This window comes from Megachile rotundata, chromosome 2 (genome assembly GCF_050947335.1).
Source record: "Megachile rotundata isolate GNS110a chromosome 2, iyMegRotu1, whole genome shotgun sequence".
Taxonomy (NCBI): domain Eukaryota; kingdom Metazoa; phylum Arthropoda; class Insecta; order Hymenoptera; family Megachilidae; genus Megachile; species Megachile rotundata.
Genome location: NC_134984.1, coordinates 15394301 through 15407101, shown reverse-complemented (window position 1 = coordinate 15407101; position 12801 = coordinate 15394301). Strand labels below are relative to the sequence as shown.

General features: G+C 37.8%; 1 protein-coding gene across 3 annotated transcripts in view; it reads left to right on the top strand.

The window, feature by feature from the left end:
• vn (membrane-bound neuregulin protein vein) overlaps window positions 1-12801 on the top strand; it is a 320062-nt gene that overhangs the window by 161368 nt on the left and 145893 nt on the right. The window lies entirely within an intron of this gene.

Genomic DNA, 12801 nt, shown 5'->3' with positions numbered 1-12801 from the left:
TCTTTTAACTACAGTTTTCTAGTCATGCAGAAATTATTGCTGCAATATGAGAATGAATGAAGAAAGTTAAAAATTAGGCACATTTTGTATTCATCCTTGATTAAGAAGATGTATGAAGTACATATAAAATTCACATATGAAGTAGTGTATATTATGTGTGTGACACGATATTCACAAGAAATTATAGGTGAAGATATATAAAGTACATATGAGGTTCACATATGAAGTTCACATATGAAATTTGCATATAAGGTTCACATATGATGTTCACATATGAAGATGAAATATGAAATTCACATATGAGGTTCACATATGAAGTTCACGTATGAGGTTCACATATGAAGTTTACATATGAAGTTTACATATGAAGTTGAAATATGGAATTCACATATGAAGTTCACATATGAAATACACGTATAGGGTTCACATATGAAGTTTACATATAAAGTTGAAATATGAAATTCACATATGAGGTTCACATATGAAGTTCACGTATAAGGTTCACATATAAAATTCATATATGAGGTTCACACATGAAGTTCACATATGAAATTTGCATATAAGGTTCACATATGATGTTCACATATGAAGATGAAATATGAAATTCACATATGAGGTTCACATATGAAGTTCACGTATGAGGTTCACATATGAAGTTCACATACGAAGTTGAAATATGAAATTTACATATGAAGTTCACGTATGAAATTCACATATAGAGTTCACATATGAAGTTTACATATGAAGTTTACATATGAAGTTGAAATATGGAATTCACATATGAAGTTCACATATGAAATACACGTATGGGGTTCACATATGAAGTTTACATATAAAGTTGAAATATGAAATTCACATATGAGGTTCACATATGAAGTTCACGTATAAGGTTCACATATAAAATTCATATATGAGGTTCACACATGAAGTTCACATATGAAATTCACATATGAAGTAGTGTGTATCACGAGTGTGACACGATATTAACAAGTAGTTAATACGTTAAAGATGAACATATTTAAACGTGGTTAAAGTATATCAATTTTGTATTTTAATTATGTCCCAGTTCGGTACAAAATTCCAAGCACGCCAAAAGGTGTCTGAACTTATAAAAAAATGAAATACACGAGCGTTTCGAATTCCTGAAGATGCCAAACGATCCTCGACTGCCATTACAATTTCAAAAACGCAACCTTATCGAGCGAGAGGACTCATCCGTTTGAATAAATTCCTTGCTCGCGGCGATCAACAGAGAATCCATTCTCTTCGAATCCCGAGGGTGCTCGAATATCTTCGTAAACGCTCTAGAGATTTCGAGAGGAAAACGAATCTTCTTTGACACGCGATAAAACACGCGAGGAACTCGCACGCGTTTATCTCGCACCAAATTAAAATTGAATATTTCCATTTACGCGACAGCGAATACCCCGGGTCCCGAAAGGAACTTTCGAATAAATAAAGAAACGACAGGGGTTTTCTGTCCGGGAGAGCGAAAAGAACAGGAAGGAAATGATAAAAGCGACCCCGGGGAGTTCTTCTAGATCATAAGAGCGGAAGAAGAATTTCGGCAACGAAATTTCTCTTGGAGAAAATACGCCGATATCTTTTTTCCGGCTATCTCTTGAAATTACACGGACGAGAATATGAGGAATACGATCGAGTTGCGAGTAAATTACATTGCTGGAAGCGAGGCAAAGCGCAAGACTTGCACCGAAAGGAGTTTCTTGTTTGTCTACCTTTGGTACATTATCGTGGAACAGGTACTGCAACGTATATCGGTAAACACTGCCTCTAATACTATAATCTACCTTTTTGCTGATCCTTGAAAATGCATGGAAATTGTTTGCGGAAAATGACGACCTCCTAATCATCGATCGCTTGATACGTGCTCCACCAACCAAATTTCACCTCTACAGTTTAATTCCTTCGTAACCGAACTTCCATCCTTTGATGAATACAAATTTGAACTTCGTAATTTTCTAAAAATTAAAAGAAGTGATTTTTTCTATTTACTCAACGAAGAGAGTCGTGCAAATGCTTCACATGAAAACTGCAGAAAAATTGCCAACAATTTGATAAAAGATATTACAGATGAAAATAAAGAACTGTTGTCTCCGTTTCACGTTTCTCCGGAGCGTTCAATAGGAAGAATATCTTTGGTTTAATAAAAATTCTATCAAGGCGAAGAAGAGACGTGGTATGGATTCAGAAGAGATCGTCGACCTTAACTAAAGATACAAAAAAGAATCGAATTCGAAAGCGCGTGTAACGTCGGGACAGAATCGTGCAAAAGCAATTGTCGGAAAGAAAGGGCGGAGAAACGAGAAAAGGTAAACTCGAAGGTTTCTTGTTTCGCTCGATCGCGACGGCTCAGTCGCAAAGTCTTTTCTTTCGTTCTCCGCCCACCGGTGCTGTGAACGCGCCCTTAAAGCTGGAAACGCGCCGTGTCTTTTCCTATTCTTTGCTTGGCTACGTTTAAATTAGAAATACCTTACCCTCCTACCGTCTAAGAGTCTCTTCAGCAGACATTGTTGCTGCAAGAACATCGCAGGGAACTCGATCTTTTGAAATTCGATCGCCACCGTTCCTGTTAAAGGACATTTTTTACCCCCTTTGAGGAAAAACGCCGATGAAGACTATTTCGTAACTCATTTTTTTATTCTAAATAGTTTCACAACGGGGAGTAATTGCATATCCAGTTGCGAGGATCAGGTAAGAACTTTGCATCCCTCGCGGAATTTTACACCGATCTGCAACTTCCTTTAGAAGTCGCTTCTCGCGCGAAAGTTTTGATGTCGGTCAAAGTTTGATCTCAACACTTCAGTGACAAGTTGTAAATCATCGAAGGTATTTTTCAATTTACCTCGTCTCTTTTCATATTCGAGAATATATAAGTTCAAGGTTTGAATATTTCCTCTTTCATTTCAGCTACTTACGCGCATTGACGTATAAGCACGTCGCGACCCTTCACAATATCGCTTTATTACGTCGCTGTCGCGGTTTAATGGGTCGAGTGGAGTCGCGGGGGATAACCCTCTAAGTAAATGCGGTTCCCTGTAACATTTTCAGAGTCGAGTGCCATTAGCCAGCCCTCCCGGCTACGATTGAGAGCACTTTCTTCTTGTGTTTCCGCGTAACTTGTTCCGGTGAATTCGTCCCGGCGACACTTTTACTCCCACGCATAACATTCGAATGATCAAACACGAGCAAACGGTATTCAAACGAACTGTGACTCGCCAACGAGCCTTTAAAGCACGCGATCAAAATTTTATCGTTACGTACCGGCTGTTTCGTAGCATGCTGGGACAAGATAACGAAAATATTATTAACTGCGCTCTCCCTGTATGTACTCTTGGTCTATCTGCGCGTTTATCGTGCGTTTGATACGCGTTGCGTTTCTAGTTTGCTGCGTATCCTCGCGTTTTATCGCCAAAATTATGTGCTGTGTTTGGTATGTGAGACAGTGTTTATATTTTATGTTTGTCATGTGTTGTATATTACACACGTCATATTAATATATCACACACATTGTCATGTACACAATGCTTCATGTTGTGCTTTTCATGCATTGCATTTAATGCATATTGAATTTTCCACGTGTTGTATTGCATGAGTTTTGTTTGCCACGTGTTGTGTATTCCATGTGTTATATTGCCACATACTGTACATTGCACATGTCTTCTCGTCATACGTGCACTTGTTATAAATCATAATTGTATGTGTAAAAATTTATATGTGTCATATGTGTCATGTGTATGAATTATGTTTATATGTGCATATGTCAAAAATTATATTCATATGTGTTATATGTGTTATATGTGTAAATTATATTCATATGTGCTATACGTCAAAAATTATATTCATATGTGCTATATGTCAAAAATTATATTCATATGTGTTATATGTGTTATGTGCGTAAATTATATTCATATGTGATATATGTCAAAAATTATATTCATATGTGTTATATGTGTTATATATATAAATTATATTTATATCTTATATGTCACATGTTGTAAGTTCCACATATGTATTTACTAAGCGCTGTATGCTTTACTTAGCATGATTTCCATGCATGTTATAGTCCACTCGTTTTATCGCCACACCCTGCAAAATTACACATTGCATTTGCCACACATTGCACATGTTATATATTGTACTTACGTGTTGTACATTTCCCATAATATTTATACATGTTGTATTTATCATGTATGTTTTATCACACATATTTATCACATACAATTGTCACACATTTATCACATATAATTGTCCTGCAAATTTGTCAACACTCCACGTGTAGTAGTACCACGCCTCATATCGCACCGCATTATATCACACGTGTAACACTCTATATCCCGAAATTATTCCAACGGAGCTTCCCTGTGGCTCCCGCTAATTCCTTAATCCGACGTTTATAAAAACCCCGTGAATTCGAGTTAAAGGGCGAAAAGAAAATGAGAATAACGGCCCGGCCGTTTGTTCCAGTCCGATAAAATTGTTTCGAGCACAGCCGCGCACCAATTGTCGCGGAATTAACGAAAATCGATGCGAATGAATTGGTCGCCGCGTCTGATCATAACAAGACCGTTTCTACTTGTTCGTTTCTCGCACATCGATTTCGACCTCTAACGAGAACTTTCCGATGAAGTATTCGAATCCACGAATTGAGCAACGAATCTTATTAATATAAAACGATTTATACAGAAAAAAAAATATAATTATTCAGGTTTTAAATTTTTTAAACACAGAACCCGATTAGCGGATAATCGATTGGGGACCTGTGTCTCTCTAACGCTAAATATGGTGGACGATCGGCAAGGAGGTTAAGAGGTGAAATACAGCGTGCGAGAGCAGGGGCTGATTAAAAGCATTCGCTGAAAGGAAAAATGTAGACCGTTGGTCGTCTCTAATTCATAACGAGTCGAGGGAGATTCTGAGCGACCTTTCACCACCATATGAAACGCAAACGCACAGACGATCGATCGAGCACTTCAGGAGGAAAGGGAAATTGATCCCGAAAAGAAATGGTTCTCCATGAAACCATGATTCTATGAAATATTTTATAAAATTGAAATATAATTCATTCCTGTCGGAATTTTATTTTATATGCTCACAGGAGGTACAGGTTCGTAATTTACTATTAGTAAGGGGTTGATTATGGGTAAATTAAGGGAAAATCATTTGGAGGCAGATATTATAGGTTGTTTCATTCAAGTCGTACGTTGAAATTATTTTAAAAATAATTTATGAAAACTTGATTTTAGGACATAACAAAATTATGAAGATGTTGAAGTTTCTTTCTACTGCTGACAACAGTGAAAATAATTTAGATGTTTAATTCAAGTGGTATTTTTGATAGTGTTCCATTAGTTGTAGTTCTTGTAGCTACGTAGTATTTATAAGTAGTAGTACTATGAAATTTTTATGCAGCTCCAGATTCGTCGTTCGTTTACCCAAACAGGAGTCGTATCGAATATCGTTTGAGAATGCAACAGACTGCTTAACGCAGATTACAAAGGTATCCGAACTTCATTTCATCGACGACACGATGTAAGCCAGGTCTAGTAGTTAATCCGATTCCATTGGCTTGCATAAATTCACGATCGAACATACGGGCATTCTGTTTGGTCTCAGAAGCGACACGGATACCGGCTCGTTAATTTCGTCTCGAGACTGTCCACGTTCGCTTTAAGTACACTTCGCTTCGTTGTCGACGATTCGACCTGGCGCACAAAGGACACCGTGACGAAAACGATGTTTGCAGCCTTTGATCTTGCGTCGATTCGCCGCGGCTGTCTCGTGGCGGCCGCGAGTTACGTAAGCGTGAAGCGGACATCGAGAGAAAATTGTTGCTTGCTTGCGTTACGTCCGGCCAGAAAGGAATTTGCAAAGTAGGAATCACTCTACCGTAAACGCCTCTCAAATTTATAACGACGATTATTACGTTGAGGATGTTCATGCATTTATGATATATTGAAGTCGAAGCAGGGAATTTATACTCGCTAGGGGGTTGTTAGTCATCTTTCGGTACTTTTCACAATTTTTCTGGGGGTTTAGACTCATTTTAAGGAAGTTTGGTCCTTTGGCAAAATTTCGTATCTCGCATGGTTTGGACGGTACATTTTTGTACTTAGGGTGTGGTCGAAGGGGGTTTTTTAGTATTTTGGTTTTGCAGTTTAATTTTTGTTACGAAAAACTTGTGGGTGTAGGGATATTTAGGGAAGTTTGGAGACAATTAGGAATGTTTGAGAATATTTTAGGATATTTAGGAATATTTTGTTTTAATGATATTTAATATTTAGAAATACTTAGGGATGATACTTAGGGAAAATACATATGGATGATTTCTTAAAACGAAACGTCAAGAATAACAATTTTTATTCGAGATATTCCTGAGATGGAAAGTTTGCTATTGATTTCTCATAAGTTAGGTTTTAACTACGACTTATGTTTCCCTAGTAGAGCAGCGCTTATCGTTTTACCGGTCCGTTTCCCAACGATCGTGTCCCTTCCTCGGGGGTAGTTTCCGGCAGGAGGGTGCGTGCTTCCATGGGTAATCACGTGCACGAACTAATTTCTCCTATACACGCTTGGTATGACCGGTTCCGATGCGCCTCCACCGGAAACGTGCTAAGAAACTCTTATTTCCTCCCCTAACTTCGCAACCCCTTATCAAAAACGAAGAAATAGAGTATCCTTGAATCATGACTGTAATTGTCATGATCACGAATTGTGCCATTGCAATGTAACTTTGCAGACATTTTAAGCTTAATTATTTAATTTGATCTATGAACAAACAATTTATTAATTCAGAAACGATTTGTACATTTTAGAAGCAATCTATGAATTCAGAAATAATTTATAAGATCAGAAATAAACAATTTATAAACTCAGAAACAGTTTGTACATTCTGGGACAAACAATCTATGAATTCAGGAATAATTTATAAAATCAGAAATAAACAATTTATAAACTCAGAAACAGTTTGTACATTCTGGGACAAACAATCTATGAATTCAGGAATAATTTATAAAGTCAGAAATAAACAATTTATAAACTCAGAAGCCATTTATAAAATCAGACACAAATAATTTATAAATTCATAAAGAAACAATATAAGAATATATGAATAAGCAATTGATAAATTATGTAATGAACTAACATAATAACATAATTATGTAACAAATTTACAAGTATATGAACAATTTATTTTTACAAATTACAAATTATAATATATATGTACTAAGTATATTTCAGATCTGAACGGATTAAAGTGGCGTGAATGAATAGATTCATCAGGGTGGTGGATAAATGACATTGAAGACATATCGAGCGAGTAAATTCTCGATGAGAGAGACTCGTTGCGAGAGCTAAACGGATTTGTCGACTCGATGCTGGCCAGAAAACGGCTTTGACCCGTGTCTATCTACTTCCTGTTTGTCTCTCTCCCACCCCGTCTAAGCTGCACCCTCTCCACTTGCTTGCTCGCACACGACACTAAGTACGCGCTTAATGGCGACGAGCATTAACGCAGTCGCTCGCTAATCTCGTGCAGCATCGATTAAACTATCGACGCCTGAACATCGTGTCCCTTGTCTCCAACCAGTTATCGTGTCCACAGACACGTTTGTCTCGTTTCATTTTTTCATCAAGAATTAATGCGATAACAGGTAGAATTAACGTAAGCAAAATTGTTTACGTTAAGTATCGATTTTGTTTAAAGCGACCACTCTGCGGTACTTTCGTATCATCGATATGACACTGTCGCTTTAAAGCACCGTAGAGTGGTTCGGTTTGAAGATTACAGTTTGAAGTTACTTTCTCGTTTTAGAGTGTGTTCAACATGTTAGATTCATGTGTTAAATTCTCACGCGTTGGATTCTAATGCGTTGCATTCTCGCGCGTTAGATTCTAATGCGTTGAATTCTCACGTGGTAAATTCCCACGCGTTAAATACTCACACGTTCTATTCTCACGCGTTACATTCTAACGCTTAAGTCCTCACGTGGTAAATTTTCACGCGTTAAATTCTCACGGTTTTGTCGTTCTTTAAATTCTTGCGCGTTAGGTTTCCATGGGGTAAATTCTTACGCGTTAGATTCTTGTGAGTTAAATTCTCACGTGTTATATTCCGACGCGTTAAATTCTTATGTGTTAAATTTTTGCGCGTGAAACTCTGATGCGTGTATTTGTAATATGTTAAATTCTCACGCGTGAATTTGTCATGCGTTAAATTCTCACGCGTTAAACTCTTATGCGTTAAATTCTCACGCGTTGAATTCTGACGCGTTAAATTCTCACGCGTTGAATTCTGACGCGTTAAATTCTCACGCGTTGAATTTTCACGCGTGAAATTCTCACGCGTTAAACTCTCACGCATTAAATTCTCATGCGTTAAACTCTCACGCGTTAAATTCTCATGCTTTAAATTTTCACGCGTTGAATTCTCACGCGTTAAATTCTCACGCGTTAAATTCTCACGCGTTAAATTCTCACGCGTGAAATTCTCACGCGTTGAATTCTCACGCGTTAAATTTTCACGCGTTGAATTCTCACGCGTTGAATTCTGACGCGTGAAATTCTCACGCGTTGAATTCTCACGCGTTAAATTTTCACGCGTTGAATTCTCACGCGTTGAATTCTGACGCGTGAAATTCTCACGCGTTAAATTCTCACGCGTTAAATTCTCACGCGTTAAATTCTCACGCGTTGAATTCTCACGCGTGAAATTCTCACGCGTTAAACTCTCACGCGTTGAATTCTCACGCGTTAAATTCTCACGCGTTGAATTTTCACGCGTTGAATTCTCACGCATTGAATTCTCACGCGTTGAATTCTCACGTGTTAAATCCTTACGCGTTAAATCCTCACGCGTTATATTCCGACGCGTTAAATTCTTACGTATTAAATTTTTCCGCGTGGAACTCTCATGCGTGCATTTGTCATACGTTAAATCCTCACGCGTTAAATTCTCACCCGTTAAAAATCCTCACACACTGCATTCCAACGCGATAACTTCTCACATATCAAATTCTCTCACGTTAAATTCTGTCACGTAAAATCTCTCATGCATTAATTTCTCAACTATTCAATAGTCACACTAAAATGAAATTTCATCCATCACCTCATCACATATCAACAACCTAATACATCAATGGCTAATATTTCGCTCTAACCTAAACGCTCGTTTCGAGACAAATACACCCCAAAACGAATCTGGCGTTTTGTTATTGAAATTCTGACAACGAACGACAAGAGATATATCTTCCAAAAACACTTGTATCCCTTTACACACGAAATATTCGGGATTGTCAGCGTGGAGGAATCAATCTACGAACGGAAGTTGCTCCATCCGCGGGTAAGCTCGAGGGCTGAGCCCTTGCGGCGCTACACTTTTATCGAACGAGAAGAAGCCGCGCGTTTACGTAATTCGACGTCGTGAAAGGGTGACGCTCGAGGTGTCGAAGAAGGACGCGAACTGCGTCGCGGTGAAAATAGATCCGTTACTTCTACGACGGAATCCGCCGCTTTTACGAAAGATACTCTGCCTCGTGTATCGAGTAATCTGATGTGAAAGAAGTAATTCGCCGAAGAAAACGTGACGTTACACGGATTCATAAACACTGTGTCGTTTTTTTTTATCGACAGGATTAATTTTGGGAACTTTCATTGCGCACAACGTAATGACCAATATTCAAATTCAAGTAATGCAGTAAATTGAGAGAGGTAATTAAAGTAGAGGTCGTGTGTGTCGAATGCATTATACGTGTGCCGTTTTTCTCCGGTTTTATATGAAATTTAATAAGGGTCCAAAAGAGTGGCCGAACGGCAGTGTAATTTAACCGGAAGCGCCGGCTCGTTTCGCGTTGTCCGGTGGTATCGATCGCCACTGTAAATAATATATAAACGCTTTGTACCGTGCCGGACGGGCCACGTATTTTTATCGTGACCGTTACCAAAGTTTCGCTCGGAATGACCGTCGTTCCTTTTGAAAAACTTTTACATCCGGGAGTTGAGCATCTGCTCCCGTTGGATACTTCCAACGATATCAAAGGCTTTCAGACTGAAATTGGAAATCGTTGTTACTCGAACCTTTCTTCAAAGATTATACAATCGTTGCCTATCGACGACAATCGCTATTCTCCCTGTCACAAATATCAATTAATTTTAAACACTACGAACTTTTTTATTATTCTTCCATTAATTTGTAACATTTATTACCGGTATATTCATTCAAACCCGTACGTCTATTAAAATATAAAATTACCCAGGTTCAATACTGTTTATTGGTCGCTGATATTAAACTTCATAAAAATAAAATTATTACGCTGTCGATTATTTAAATTTAATTTGTTTGCATTCGATTTTAAAATAGTTAATGGTGTGTTAACACAATTGATACAATATCATAATTTCATCAAAAATATATATCGTTTTCAACATATCAATTCATTCTATTTATCTGCTCAAAATATGAGGAATATTTCTTAAACATACACAGTTGGAAATTTCACATGAATGATAAATATTATTTTATTCGTTAAAACTCAGAATATTTTTCTATTGAACGTTACACAATTGACAACTGAATAATTATACAATACATAACTTTATATAAATAAACTTATATCCATTACATAAGGCACAACCTTATATACATAATCCTGCATCTATAACATAAGGTATAACCTTATATACATAACCTTACATCTATAACATAAGGTATAACCTTATATACATAACCTTACATCTATAACATAAGGTATAACCTTATATACATAACCTTACATCTATAACATAAGGTATAACCTTATATACATAACCTTACATGTGTAACATAAGGTATAACCTTATACATAACCTTACATCTATAACATGAGGTATAACCTTATATACATAACCTTACATCTATAACATAAGGTATAACCTTATATACATAACCTTATATCTATAACATAAGGTATAACCTTATATACATAACCTTACATCTATAACATAAGATATAACCTTATATACATAACCTTACATCTATAACATAAGATATAACCTTACATCTATAACATAAAGTATAACCTTAACAACCATATAACCTTATACCTAACCTCTACAAAGTCATACCATAAAATCCTAAAGTAATTAAAATATATTTAACGAAGACTCCACCATCTCTTCGATGAAATTTCATGAACGTAGCCGAGGCTGGAAACATTGTAAGCCCGCGGCCTATAAACACTTGTCCACGGTGTAAACAACTTTCCGCTTCGTGTATTTGCCGAGGGGCAGAGCGTTGGAGTGCACGTCGACACACACCGTCCGTAATTTATCGTTACAAGAATCGTGAATCCAGCGAGAGGCTCGAGCCAAGTCGAATTCCCGTCGAAAGGAATGCAAGCGATTCGAAATCATTCGGAACACGATCGTGTTTGAAGGCTTTTCCTAAAGTCACGAACACTCGACGAACGCCGGAGTTACGCGTCGACTTTGAAAAGGGAGCGTTGAACGCGGAAATTTCTGGCCAGTCCAGTTCCGAGCTTTGTTCGGGCCATTGTAACGTTTGCTGGGGACCCTCGTTTTACAGCTTCCGGCTAGATTACGGCGAACTCGCGTGTACGAGTTGTGTCCTGGAGCTGCTCGTACAAGATTCTCCAATTACAGCCAGAATTTTTGCGAACAGTTTGGACTACTGGGCTTTGAACGTCTCAAGGGGTGCAGACATCTTCTATGATCTTGATTTTTTCCATTTCTGTTTCTTGATATTTTATTTAGTCTTTAAGAATATTTACGATTATATTTAACAAGAGATTCGGTCAAATTAAAATTCACGTTCAAACTGACTATCTCTAAATAAAATTTAAAATATATACAGGGTGTCTCACAGCTGTAGGTTTCTCTGTTGCCCATTTCTTGCCTCTCAGTTTTTACTTAAATACTGCAGAACCACTCTGAATTTTTGTTTAGTAATAAAAGAAAAAATAAATTATTCTTCAATCGTCGGCTAAATTGGCGATTTCAGGAAATTAGAGGTTAGATAGATGTTTAGGTTGCGAAGATTACAGCGGATAGTGGATTTTGAAGTGCATTTTGAGAAGAATCGCTGGGATAAAGTATTTGATCGAAAGAGAGAATTCGATCGTTGGATAGAAAGTGTCTGTAATTTTATCCTGTTTCGCGCGATGCACTCTGCACGGCTTCTTCTCCTTTTCGGCCTTTCTATTTCGGTTTCCCGTAGATTACAACCGGTAGCGCGGACTCGAACTATTATTAGGCGATGCTCCCTCTCTTCTAGATCGTATTATTTGTTTGACCTCGCTTTCTCGACCGACTCCTCTCGAGAAACCTCTTCTCTTCTGCTCGACGGATCGCGAACGCTTGAAACTTCGTTTCTATTAAATCTAACCCGTTTTACGGCAAGAACGATCTCCATCAAACTTCTGTTACCATTCGAAAAACGTTAAGAGGTGGGGAAATTGAATAGAGAAATTGAAACAACAGAGTTATCGTTTGTTTCACGACCCCCTGTCGTGCTCTTCCCTTGAACTTTGACTACCAAAAGCATAAACAGCTCGTGGAATGCCATGGGGGAAGCATTAGCAAGTGTTAAGCTAAATAAACACTCCGACCAGCGTGGTACGAGGCTGCGTTTACAATGGTAACGAGTGCCAGCTACCCGGAGGGTGGATGATGCCTCGAGTGTCTCGTGACTAAACTCTTCAAACGATGTCTTTCCGCTTGAGAATAATTTGCTGGGTTAAATACGACGTTCGTCCAGAAAAGTTCAAGTTAAATTTCGCTGGCGATTCT